This window comes from Molothrus ater, chromosome 3 (genome assembly GCF_012460135.2).
Source record: "Molothrus ater isolate BHLD 08-10-18 breed brown headed cowbird chromosome 3, BPBGC_Mater_1.1, whole genome shotgun sequence".
Classification (NCBI taxonomy): Eukaryota; Metazoa; Chordata; class Aves; order Passeriformes; family Icteridae; genus Molothrus; species Molothrus ater.
The window spans coordinates 89,956,652-89,969,803 of record NC_050480.2 but is presented as its reverse complement, the minus strand read 5'-3'; the positions used below and the strand labels follow the sequence as shown (position 1 = coordinate 89,969,803).

Here is a 13,152-nt window from a genome sequence, read left to right as displayed (position 1 = left end):
GCAAAACACCTTTCAGCCAACCCCTGCCAGAGGATTACCATATTAAGGTATTTTTACATGCAAAAAAGGCTTCCAGCAGCCTTACATCTTGTATGTCAAATTAGCAGAAACTATACTGAACAACTTCTCACTAGCAACAGAAATTAAGTTGAAGTACATGTAAATGAAGACAAGCCAGTTCAGACAAGTGTAAGAGTACTACTTCAGAAACATTTTCAAAAGCCTAGACACTATTCCCTGCCATGCAGATTTTTTGAGGAAGCACTCAGCACTGAAATAGTATCTATTATAAATTGCTATTTCAAGATATTTTAGAGGTAACTCCTGTTCCTGCTGTTAAATTTTTTATATTGTGTGGTTTATAATCTGTGAAACAAGAAGAGGGAAAGGAGCACTAATTCCCACAAACCAAACTTCTCTTTCTATTTGCAGTAGCAAATAGGCAGTTTAATAAAATTATCAGGATCAGAAACTACATAGTCCAACTACTTTCAGAAAATGCTTATTCTAATATACTCTGGGGAATGAATAATCATACCCTGAACTGTTTTAGTTATGAAGTCAAAATGACATTAAGAACTGCCCCTCACCATGTTTCAATATTGTATTTTTCTGGTGGAGTGCATGAAACAAGACAGCAATTTCACTTGTATTTTTTGCTGCAGAAAATGACCTAACTACTAGACAGAGCTAACACACCATCAAGGTTTCAGCTGTATTAGTTAGTTTTCTTCTTAGTAGCTGGCTCTTCTCAGTGCCATGGTTTGGATTCAGTATGAGACTAGAGTTGATAACGGTCGGATGTTGGGGTAGCACTACTTAGCAACAACCAGAAGTCTCTGCAAGTCAGGAGGGGCTCAAGAAGCCATGAGGGAGAAAGGCTAGGACAGCTGACCTGAACTGGCCAAGAGGATATTTTATACTAGCATTTCATGCCCAGTACACAAACTGGGGGAAGCTGGCCAGGAGGCATGGATCCATCACCCAGGCTGGGTATGTTAGCAGGTGATCACCAATTGTATTGTATATCATCACTTGCTTATCTTGGGCTTTCTCTTTGTTGTCTTCCTTTATGGTACAATTGTTATATTTAATTTCAATTCTGTTTTCATTTCAACCTATTGCTTTTACCTTTCCTCATATTCTCCTCTCCATCCTACGAGGGCAGGTAGGATGTGGCACTTAGTTTCTGGCTGGGCTTAAACCTCGAGACACACAAGAGTTTAAGTCTCAAATGTTTTTCACAGGACCCTAGTATCTGCAATAGTCCTCCCTCTGAAAGAAACCAAGGCAAGCCTAGAGCAAACAATTTCCTATTTAGTCAAGGTGAGATGAAACCCAGATATAGCAATAGCTGTATGTTCTTCTTCAGTGATCTTAAGACTATTTAAAAATACCTTTACTTTCCAATCAACTTACCAATTTCAAAGGTCTAAGCATTTGTTTTATTACAGTCCATCATCTTTTCTTTCCACAAAAAAAGACTGAACTTCATTTTGGGACAGATATTAATCATTCTTCACCTGCCACAATAAAACTAGTACAACTGATGCTGGGAGAGTGCTCCTTCAGTTAGGGAGAATTCCAGTTTCAGGGAAAAAGATAGTGTTTATTGGGCTGGTGAGAAGCCTGAAGTATAGCTCAGGGGTAAGAGCACACATAAGTACTTCATGTTTTCCCACCCAACACAGCTCAGTTAAACAGCAAGGCTGTCCTAGCACAGGGGCCCTCAATGAATGTCACTTACTACTGTTTTCAGTAACATGAGAATTGAAAGTGACATCAGCTACAGAAAGGGGGGAAAAACAAGCTCTTACTTCAGCCCCCTCCCAATCCTACCATCCCTACACTTATTAACATACCCACTACTTCATCGATTTTAGAGGCCACATGTCATTCATGTTTCAAATCTTTTTAAATGGAGATAGGTCATAATTGCAAAGTAGTATTCAAACACAAATGAAAATCTCAGAAAATTCCCAAGAAAACTGCTGGAAACGCTCTGTATACTTCTCCTGTTTCTTATACTGGTCATCCTCAGACAGAATACTGAACGAGGCAGACTTTGTCCCACTCAATACAGCCATTCTTCTGAGCATCAAACACCACTTTGTCCTCCAGAGCCTGCAGGAAGTTTGAGACAATGGCAGAGAAGTACTGTCTTACAGCCCTGATAGCTCAACTGGACTATCAACTAAAAAGCCACACGATGTTTGAGAGGAAGTAGAATTCATCATTCTAATTGTACTTTTCCAGTTTATATCCTCTGAGGGAAATACAAGGGCAGACAAACAAAAATGCTTGTAAAACCAGTTGTAACAGCAAAAATAAAGAATGCACATCATCAGACATGCATTTACATAGCATATAAAGCCTCCACGTGTACTCCACTCATCTGAAATTACTATTTTTCTGTTAAATTCATTCATACTCCAGAAGATAGCTCAAAGATTGTCCTCTGGGACAAAGGGAGGGAGTGTGAAGAAAAGCCACCGAAGTTAGGACTGAACACTCTTCAGTATAAAGAATACCTTTCTCTTTGGGCAAAGTCAAACACTTGCTGATTCTGCTGTGTCCATGTTTGAATGTCCTATGGAATGCTTTTCTTTATGAACTCATTTCTGGTTTTTAATTTTTATGGCAGAACACATACCCCAAACTTCACATGGCAAATTTATAGTTAAGAGCTTTCCTGCAGGAAAGATGGTAGGAACCCCAACACCAGCACACTATATAGCTGCAACCAGTCACACTCTTCTGCAGGATGGCAGCCAGACAGCACAGCTTATTCTGAAATTCCTGTTCACTGGGATCTGATACTTCAAGCAGGTATCACACCAGCACTGGCAGTCACATAGCAGTGTAGGTGCTGTGGCAAGATAACCACTGCTAGCTTAGTTTCACTCACTTGCAACTCTTGATTATAGATCACAGCCTTCACCAGTAAGACAAGTTCTTCAGCAAGACAAAACCTCCCACCTTAATAAGTAAGGACCTCATTACTTCAAACGTAGCAAAGCATTTATGCAGAGCTACTTTTGAATCTGCCATGTGGTTGCAAGGAACTTCTCTTGCTTGTAAGCTCAACATTTATTTAATTACTAAGTCTCTGCTGGTTTTGCCCAGCTACTAAGACTGATAAATGGCAACATTCCAGAACAGTTTGTTTAACCACCGATTACTTGGACCACAGTCTAACAGCCATGTGACACTTCCAGTGCTCCACTAATGATAGTGCAAGACTTCACTGGACTAAAGCACAAAAGCAGCAAAATGCTTTCATGCTGTTTACTGCACAATCTTAAAAGCTTTGAATTTAACAATCTGTTTTGTAAACCTGAAGTTTCATGAAATGCTTTCACAGAGAAATCTCATGCCACGTGTTCCAAATGTGTCACAGTAACTCTCAAGCACTCTATCTCCTTATCTCACTTGTATTAAACATCACTCCAGAAATGTACCAGAACTAAATCCACAACTGGTTTGAAAACATATTAACCCTTTCCCACAAGGCAAAAAAGCCATCTTTCATATCTTAAAATCGATTATAAAATCGTCTGGAACATGTCATGATTAAAACAGTAATTCACTTCTGTAAACACTTGACACCCTATACTACTAATACATTTTTTAATTGGCTACCAATTTCCCGTAGCTCTGAAGTACAGGATTGTTCCTTGAGAAGGCTCTACAGCTCAATATTCAATACACCTTACCATTGGCCACATCTACCTTCTTTTATATGCTGAGAGCCTAATCTTTTTCATGATTTAGCATTCTGAGACACACCTCCACCACACGGATATGCAGTAACTTTCCTAGCACACTATTGCTACCAAACCTACCTCCCAGACCATCCCCAACAAATGTTTTAGAACATACAGAGCAAGTCTGTCATGAAGTACTTTGGGTACCTGAAGTGCCACCCACAACCCTGAACCCTTAGTCTTTTATTTAGTCCCCAACATCACAAGATAAACTCACCAAGTTTACTGCACATACATATAGCATTCTCTTTAAAGGTTAGCATTCTATATTAGCATCAGCCTAACGGATAAAGACACCTTTATTCTCAAAAACACATGCCACTGTTCCGATCCTTTAAAGAAGTCATCTATGCCTTTGAATACCTAACAAAGTACTTAGCAAATATTGCTACGCTATCAACCATCTCTCTGCTCTTTGACATCTTAACATTGAGAGGAGACTAGCTAGGACTGACAACTTCTAGACTTACCAGTCAAGCAGCTCTACTAGATGGATGTTAACAGCACCCACTTTTTGTAGATCTGCAGTGGGCAGAAGATTGACACTAATCTTACCTTCTGACTTCTTGAGTATGCAGTCAGTAGTTTGTGTCCTGGAGTCACTCAAGCACAACCCGAAGCTTTGTGTGCCCAGTACATGCTGCACCAGTCAGCACAAGGCCACACTGCCTCCATAGCTCTTGAGAAGTACAAGCAGTCAAGGAACACCATGGTGTGATCCACAGCTGACATCCAACAGCCATGACTTTAACATCCTCATCTTTATTCAAAAGCATGTACAAAGCATGGCACATGAAAAAACGCACCATTCTCAGTAACATTTCTTAACAGAAACAATATTGAAAGCAATGAAGAGAAAGCTGTTTTCTAGTTTATTTCTGCAGATTTTGATATTCAATAGACTGATTTACTATTCCCTGCTCAAAAGGAGCAGCCTTTAGCAAAGTAGCTGGTTGGTGCTTAATAAGCAAACCATAGGAGATGCTCAGTGAACCAATGCACTCCTGGAGTTCAGTCAGATCCTTAGCATCCACTTCAGTAGCATGATGGATACTTAGTTTTGACATTTCCAATGCTTTATATGCTGCTCCTGGTAGTGTTTATACTTCATACTACTTTGACAGAAAATGGATTTCACATGGAATTTGTCATTGATGAACAGGTAAACCCCATGAGCTATAGGGTTTATATATTTTGGACAATTTCAAAATGATCCAGTAATAGGTCTATGAATTTTTAATTATGCTATTGTCATTTTTCTGCTATTATAAAGAATTCCTGACAATAAGGCTTGAAAGTCATGCTTCAAGGCCGATTTCACCTCATGTACACCATGAGTTGTCGCTGGGACAGTTATGTTCTGTTAACTGGGCAGTTTTTTTTATCTCTTCCACAACCAATCCTTCCTCCAGGAAGACATAATCTGTTAATGGGCCTTTGGGTCTCACTGCATGACTGATAAAATTACATCATCCCATTGTGAGATGCTCCACCCAGAGGGAGGAGCCAAGCATTCCTACCTGGATATAATCTGAGATTTGGAACACCGCAGTCGGCCGCCTCCCACTGGATTCCCAGAGGAGCAGCTTTCTTCCCCACTGGATTCCCAGAGGAAGACCATGCCCATCTACACCACCACTGGACCTTCAGAGGAAAACTGTAGCCTTCTACAGGATCACTGCTCCAACAGAACCACACTTGCTACTCCAGGAGCACTGCAGCCACCATTTAATCAGACTGCTACCAACACCCTGACCAACAAGGTCGTCAGGTTTTATTCTGACTCGTTCAGTGTTGGTCTGTATTACTGCATTTACATTTTTAATTTTTCCTAATAAAGAACTCTGATTCCTACTCCCGTAACTTTGCCTGAAAACCCCTTAACTTCCATTTCAAGGGAGGCTCCTCCCTTCCTTAGCAGACACCTGTCTTTTCAAACCAAGGCAAAAGCCCAAGTTCCAATGTATGTATCTCTCTTCTCCCACTACCAACCTCCTTCCCCCAGAGAGCAAGCGGTACTGTTGCCAGTATATTCCTCAAAAGGCAGTTCCACTGTTGTGGTTGTAGTCTTCTCCTGCTGAAAGGGCAGTCCATAAAACCTCAACTCCTCACTCCCTTACTAGATACAGTGATGCAAGCTGTAGACAGTGCCTTTTTCTTTGCTTTCACCCTGTCTTTACAGGGCATGCCTGTGAGCTCCACTCCCAAGTTATCACAGATCTCTAGTATCTGCAAGACTGTGTACCCATTTGGTATTTTAAAAAGGGTAAAAAAATCAAGGGGTTTTCCATGAACTCCTTTCCCTAATATTACTGCTACACTTCCTACAGAAGACAGCTCAGTATCTTGGAAAGACGGTCTTTTAAATATGCAGAGACAGTATCTACTGAACAAAATGGCAGCGGTTTTAGCAGGATTTTAAAAGCATGGCATCTCATTCCAAGCCACAATATCTCTTCAGGTGTTACACTTCCTTCTGGTTACATGATCCACATTTGTCAGGCAGTTCTAACAAAGTGCTCCAATTCATCACTGGAAAAGGAGAACAAGATTTAAGTAAAATGGTTCATCCAAGGTAGAAATTTCAATTTGCAAGTAAGCACACAACAGTTTGTATTAAGATGTTGTTAATTCTGAAGAAACAAAAACAAACCAACAAAAAACCTAAACCCACAAAGACTAATACTTCTCAGAAAGTTTAAATAAAGTATTTTGGTCTCGTCTCAGATTCCGGATCCGTATAAAGTTTTTCAACAGGAATTCAGGTTCGGGATAGGATCATCACAGATGAGACAAAATCAGTACATAAACAAAAAATTTAGTAGGAAATATTCTATAAGGTTTCTGATTGTTTAGCTTTTGTATTACAATCTCTAACATTTTGTTGTATTTCGCTAATAATGTACATTTGTTTAAAACTTTTCACGTAGGTTTGAAAGCTAACCAAGGGTCAGCACAGCTATCAGCTCCCACTGTGCTTGGGGAACAAGTGTTTTGTAAATGCCAACTATGACTTACTATATCAATTGATCAATTATGCATCACAATGCAAAAAGATCTGAACTGTAAACACAGTTACTTTAGACTTAGAACCGGAAAGATTCTCTTTTTAGAAGATTTTCAGTTACATACCTGAATAAGCCAAAAGGACTTGTTCCTACTTGTTTTCTATAAAACAGGGTTTTCCTGTAAAAAAGACATTTGATAGTTCAGAGAAGTTTTCTTTCATCACTCAAAATACAACTTGCCATCTATTTAGCCTCTTGTACAGCCAAAACTGCATTATTAAACATGTGCTGCATTAGTATCAGCACACTGCAAGTTCTCTGAACCTTCAATCAGAAGTGTAGTCATGTCACAGTAAGATTTGTTTTGCTCCTCTTGCCCAGCTATTGCTCAACCTCGGTATGAACTGTGACAGGAAGGGGGAATTACACTTGATTATCAGGATATCTGATACTGGTAATTTGCCTATCAGGATCAAAAATAATATTTACTGGAATTCCTATCTTCTATTCAGATGCAGCATTCAAGCATCTCTGCAGACATAAAATGCCCTGGTTAGTTAACATCACTAACAAGGTTTGCTACTTCCAACTTTTCTCTAGGTCAGCCATCGAAGTCATTCCCCTTTTTACTTGCTAAAGTACTTGCTTTCTAACTGTCTAAACAATACAGCATCTTATAAGCAGCACTGCTGCACAAGAAGTTTCACTCATACATTTGAACTTCACATACTATAACAAAACCTGTTGTTCAGAAGTACTGGTGTGCAGTAAAGTGAATTTCACTGAAAAATGTTAAGTTCAGATAGTTAGGTGGAAATTAAGCTCTTGGAGAAACCACTGCTATTATTCTTAAAGCACAGTAAGCATTTGTGAGCATTCTTTTTGCCTGCTTCAAGTACATTATACCAGTCCTTGTGAAGTAATTTATCTCTGGAGCTGAAACAGCTACATTTAGAATTCACTACAATTTACCATCAAATTCCACCTTTGTCATTAACATGACTTCTCCTAAGTGCTCACAATCTGAGTGAGCCCAAAATTAACGGTCCCAAGAGGACTGAAGTGCAGACATCACCACTAGCTTTCAAACACCATTAACACTTCCTGACCACACCTTACTAGTGCTTGTTATTTACCCACTATAAGGCAGAATACTTGAAGTCTAACATTTCCTCCTCTCTGCTCTTTAAAGAGGCAAACTTCTGCAACAATGCTTACTTGTGTCAACACAGACCTGAAGTGGGTTTAAATACTGCACCAACATTCTTATTCACAGCCTGGTGCATGCTGGCACCTCACTTGTACACAGCAACAGCATTAAACCAACACCAACTCGATGATTTATGATTGAAAAATGGTTAAGTGGTTTGATCTCAGCAGCCAAACCCTTACGAAGTTGTTCATCAATGTACCAGGTTTGGCAGTTTTAGCATGATTCACCATTATCCACAAGTATCAGGGACAGGAACTCTAATACCACTCATACATTCCACAAGACAATCTTCCACTCTTTCACTGCAAATGTACTGAAAAGGGAATAAACTATCATAACAAACAATGTCTGCTGTTTAATCAATAAATCTTACCTCTGTTTTATTTCCTGTTACGAGGAAAGCTTTCTTCAGGACGTGCCACATTGTCAATGCTAGAAACTGTTCACGCCAGTCTAGAAATTTGAGTAAAACCCCAAATTACAACAAGTTCATGTATAATATAAGCCAGTAAGAACAACCAATTTCTACTTTTGTAACAACTGGTTAAAAGCATTTGAGTAAATTTAAATGAATACAGATCCTGGAGTTTTTTCTTTCTTTTGAAGTAGTGAGGATAACAACTATACATTTAAAAAGTGAATAGACATTTTTATCAAAAAAGGGGAGCATTTGCTTATTTACATTAATAAGCATCCATTCTTTGACTAAACACTATTTCATACTTATTTCCCAATAAAGTTCAAATTCACAATTAAAAGCTACACTGAGGTAAACTTTAAATTTAGTATGAACACTTCAGGACAGACATTTACCAGCTCCTCCAACATAAATATCTATTCCCAAAGCCCCAGCCCACACAGTTCTAGACTGTGTCAAAGACGCCCAAAATTACTGACTGATACCTCAATTTTAAAGCTAATGACATAATTACTAATTTAATCCTATGCATCTTTTTCTAATCCATTTGTTGTTAATTTATCCCCTGTGATCATTTAGAACATACACAGCTTTCAGGAAAATCCACTTGTGTGTACCAAATATTCTTCTACTTGTGATGGTCCTTCCATGACGCGCTAAAATTAAAAATAAGCAAAATTATATTTTAAAGTAGAAAACATCTCTTGCTGTGGTCCAGCATCATCTCTCACATTACTATGTCAGAAACATGATCACCAAGCACTAAAAACTGACATTTTCATGAAACACAATTTAATACTCTTCTAGAACAGGTGAAATACCTGACAAGGTAAAATTCTGTAAGCAAAAGAAGTTCAACTAAGAACTGACCTACAGACTGACTTTCACTTAAAGAGCACCACACCCAGAAATTATCCAATTACTTATTACTTTGATGGCAGTTATGAAAATGCAATGTAGTTTTTTCTTTTTGTCTCGCTTAGTAGCCATACAAAACTGACAACTCTCTGGCACTTCCCATACTTTCACAGACATAAAATACAGAAACTAAGTTTCGAAACACAAGTATTTATTGACTTGGTCAAAAACAAAAATAAATTTCTAGAGCAACATTAAAAATTCCAGAGCTGTTACCTTAATGTACAATGTACTTGGCACCAATGAAAATCTCCTCTCCATCACACCTAAAAACAAACATGGACAGCCTTACAACTTGAAATCAGCAGACTCGTATTACCAGGCCAGTAAGTCACACACATTATGAGGCAACAATCATGAACACAATCTCTAGAAGCAGCATGTTAAGTACTAAATCACAAGCTTGCAGGAGAAAAGCAGCAAGAAATGCAGTTTTAAGCAACAAAGGAGTTTAAAGTTACACCCACGTGAAATCGTATATGAAAAGCATTGTAGAAATAACTGCACATACCCACTGTTAAACCTCAGTCCAAAGACCTTTTAAGGAAAGGTCTGAATCACTTTGAAGAACCGATTTAAGTTGGTTTACAGAATTGTTTTAACCATGTAGAAATTATCAAAATCCACCAACTCAGGCAGCTTAAGAAATTTGTGACAATACATTATCACTTGAATGTGCTTATTAAAAATATCTCTCTGGACTATAGAGACCGAGTAAATGCATTGGGCCATGAAGGATAACCTATCACACATTTTGTTCCCTATTACAAAACTATTAAAGCTATAGAAAGCCTGAAGTTAAGTTTCCACTTCTTGCATGCAATAAACTTTATGCTTACTGAGTGTAATAAACTCAATAGTCAAGGGTTATTAATGGTTTAAGTTCCAAAAATTTACTGTTCAGTAATCTAAGGTGTGACTCAGACTGCCAGACAAGCTAATTAAACACACAATGAATGTACCTGACAACTTCCAATGTAAATCCACCCACATCCTAATCTTTGCTTGCAGGTTAAGAGCCTGGAATTGTAGATATATTTAGTGGTATTTCCCGTTCTTTTTGAAGTACTATGAGTTCAATGACATTAGCATTTCAGAGAGGGGACAAAAAGGCATCTTAAGCGCACAATAGGCTTCTGTCAGCACTTTGGGGTGGTAGTGGTTTACTCTTATAACAAATCTCTTTATTAAGCAATGCCATTGGCTTAAAAATATAAAGAAAATATAATTAGCTAGAACACAATCTCATGATTTACATCAGGTATCACTTAAATGTTGTGGGTCTTTGTCATGGATATATTTTCTGAAAAATACTTTTTCTAGGATCTTTCTCCTGAGAAGCCTCAGAAGAAAAAAAAAACGAATAATTATCTCCTGCTGTGGAATGCGACAGGTGTATTTTTGATTGGTTTTATGTAGTTTTTTAATTAATGGTCAATCACAGTCTAGTTCTCTTGGACTCTCTGGTCAGTCACAGGATTTTATTATCATCCTTTTCCTTTCTTTGTTAGTCTTCTGATGAAATCCTTTCTTCTATTCTTCTAGTACAGTTTTAGTATATAGTTTTCTTTTAATATAATATATATTATAGAATAAAAATCAGCTTTCTGAAACATGGAGTCAAGATTCTCATCTCTTCTCTTGTCCTGGGTCCCCTGCGAACATCACCACAAGTCTTTTTTCCTTGAGACGCTATGTGAGTTTCCACATACTTTTATAAGTCTTCTGCTGTGGAGCAATGCCACGATGCCAGTGGCTGAACCCTCCAAAAAAGATGTACGGGTAACATAAGCATGTGCACCAACCCTCTGCCACATGAACAAGGTGCTTCTGCCTTATCCTGCATTTTACGAACCCTGAAGGCTGTCGCAGTGCTAGGGGCAGCCCAGCTGAGGGCACGGCCGGGCGGCACCGCCACACCGACCCCGACCGCCACGGGTGGGGATCAAAATGGCGCGGGCCCGGCGGCGCCACGCGGGTCACCGCCGCCTACCGCTCCCAGCCTGCCCCGCGCCTCGGGACGCGGCTTCCGGCAGGGAGCCTCCCGCGGGGCATGCTGAGATATGTAGTCCTCTCTAAGCCCCCTCGCAACTCCGCGGCTCTCAGCAGGGGACCGTGCACGGGCGGCTGCGGCCACCCCATAGCTGGATTATGGTCGCCTTTCGCATAGCTCTATTCGATCCTCTAAGGGTGAGAGCTTCTCACTCACTTCACTTGAGGCTGTCGACTCCAGCCTCAAGCACTACGCGACCGGCACTGCGAGCGATCCTCCCGAACGTCCAAGCAAAAGGAAGAAGCCATTCCCCCCCACCCCCGGCAGCAGCAGACACCGCATCCCGCGCTGCCTTACCGTACGCCGCCATTGCCGGCGCTCCGCGGGGAAAGAGGGGATGTGCTCTGCGCTAGCCAGCTTTATATGTACGCTGCAGGGTGGGAACGAGGCTGGCCACGCCCCCTGCCGCGCGAGCCGAGGGGCGGAGATGCCTCGCGGAGCTGGCGCGAGAGCGCGCTCGGCTCGCGGGGCGCGCGGAGGGGCGGGCACTGACGTGTGTCCGCGCGGGCCGGACGCTGAGGGGCCGGCGCGCGCTTCCGCTTCGCTGGGCACGGCAGGGCCGCCATGGGAGGGCCGAGCGGCAGGGTGCCGCTCTCGGGCACGGTGCTGCTTGCTCGGTTTGCCTTTCGAGCTCATGTGTAAAACGCTGAGCGGCTTTATGCGAGTTTCTAAAGGGAGGGCAGGAACCGACCTGCTGCAGCTCCATCTCCCACACTTAAAGAACGTGTTTCCCGAGGAATCACAGCGTCAATAAGGTTGGAAAAGATCTGAGATCATCGAATCCAACCTGTGTCCAATACCATCACGTCAACCAGACCATGGCACTGAGTGCCGCATCCAGTCTCTCCTTAAACACCTCCAAGGATGGTGATTCCACCACCTCCCTGGGCAGCCCATTCCAATGTCTGATCCTTCTGTGAAGAGATTCCTCCTAATGTCCAGCTTAAACCTCCCCTGGCAGAGCTTATGACTGACTGTGTCCTCTTATCCTGCTGCTGATACCCTGGGAGAAGAGACCAACCCCCACTTTGCTACACTTTTCTTTCGGGGAGTTGTAGAGAGTGAGAAGGTCACTCACCTCCGAGTCTCCTTTTCTCCTGGCTCAACACCCCCAACTCTCAATCACTCCCCACAGGATTTTGTGCTCCAGACCAGCTTTGTTGCCCTTCTCTGGATGTTTGTCCTTCTTGTAGTGAGGGGCCCAGCACTGGGCACAGCGCTCAAGGTGCGGCCTCACCATTGCAGAGTACAGGGGACAATCCCTGCCTGGCCCTTCTGGCCACACCATTGCTGATCCAGGCCAGGTGCCATTGGCTTTCCTGCCCACCTGGACACAGCTGGCTCATGTTCAGCTGCCAGCACCCCCAGGTCCTTTTCCACCAGGCAGCTTCCGAGCTGCCCCCAGAGTGAATACTTGTTTCTTGTATCTATTTTCTTTTCCTGTTCCCTGGAGCACCCAACTGGTTAACCTTGTGAAGCTATGGCTCAACTTTCTTTGGACCTTAATTAGATGTTTCTGAAACATTAACCACAGACACACCCATTTCTACTTTTTGGAAGTAGCTTGTGATACTATATCCCTGTATAACATTACAAGTTGTAAGAGCTGAAAAATCTCCTCCTACCCACAGCTGGCAAAAAAATTGAGCTTTCTGCAGTTTTTCACTCTACACATATAGTCTAACGATATTGTTCCACAGTGAACCTAATAGTGGACTTTAGAAAGAACTTCTGTACTGTGAAAGTGGTGGGAAACTGGAAGAGATTACCTAGAG

General features: G+C 41.3%; 1 long non-coding RNA gene and 1 other non-coding gene across 3 annotated transcripts; both read right to left on the bottom strand.

Moving 5' to 3' along the window:
* Positions 1 to 4,509: 4,509 nt before the first annotated feature.
* LOC118684497 (uncharacterized) lies at positions 4,510 to 11,747 on the bottom strand. Of its 2 annotated transcripts, none has more exons than XR_004979851.2 (6): positions 11,675 to 11,747; positions 9,541 to 9,590; positions 8,993 to 9,062; positions 8,362 to 8,441; positions 6,900 to 6,953; positions 4,510 to 6,299 (listed from the first exon to the last, which is right to left on the bottom strand). It is a non-coding gene; the product is annotated as an uncharacterized LOC118684497 (long non-coding RNA). The 2 variants fall into 2 exon arrangements; XR_008508292.1 differs by lacking the exon at positions 11,675 to 11,747 and adding an exon at positions 10,287 to 11,572.
* LOC118685782 (small nucleolar RNA SNORD50) lies at positions 6,488 to 6,557 on the bottom strand. Its single transcript, XR_004980039.1, has one exon. It is a non-coding gene; the product is annotated as a small nucleolar RNA SNORD50 (small nucleolar RNA).
* Positions 11,748 to 13,152: the final 1,405 nt, after the last annotated feature.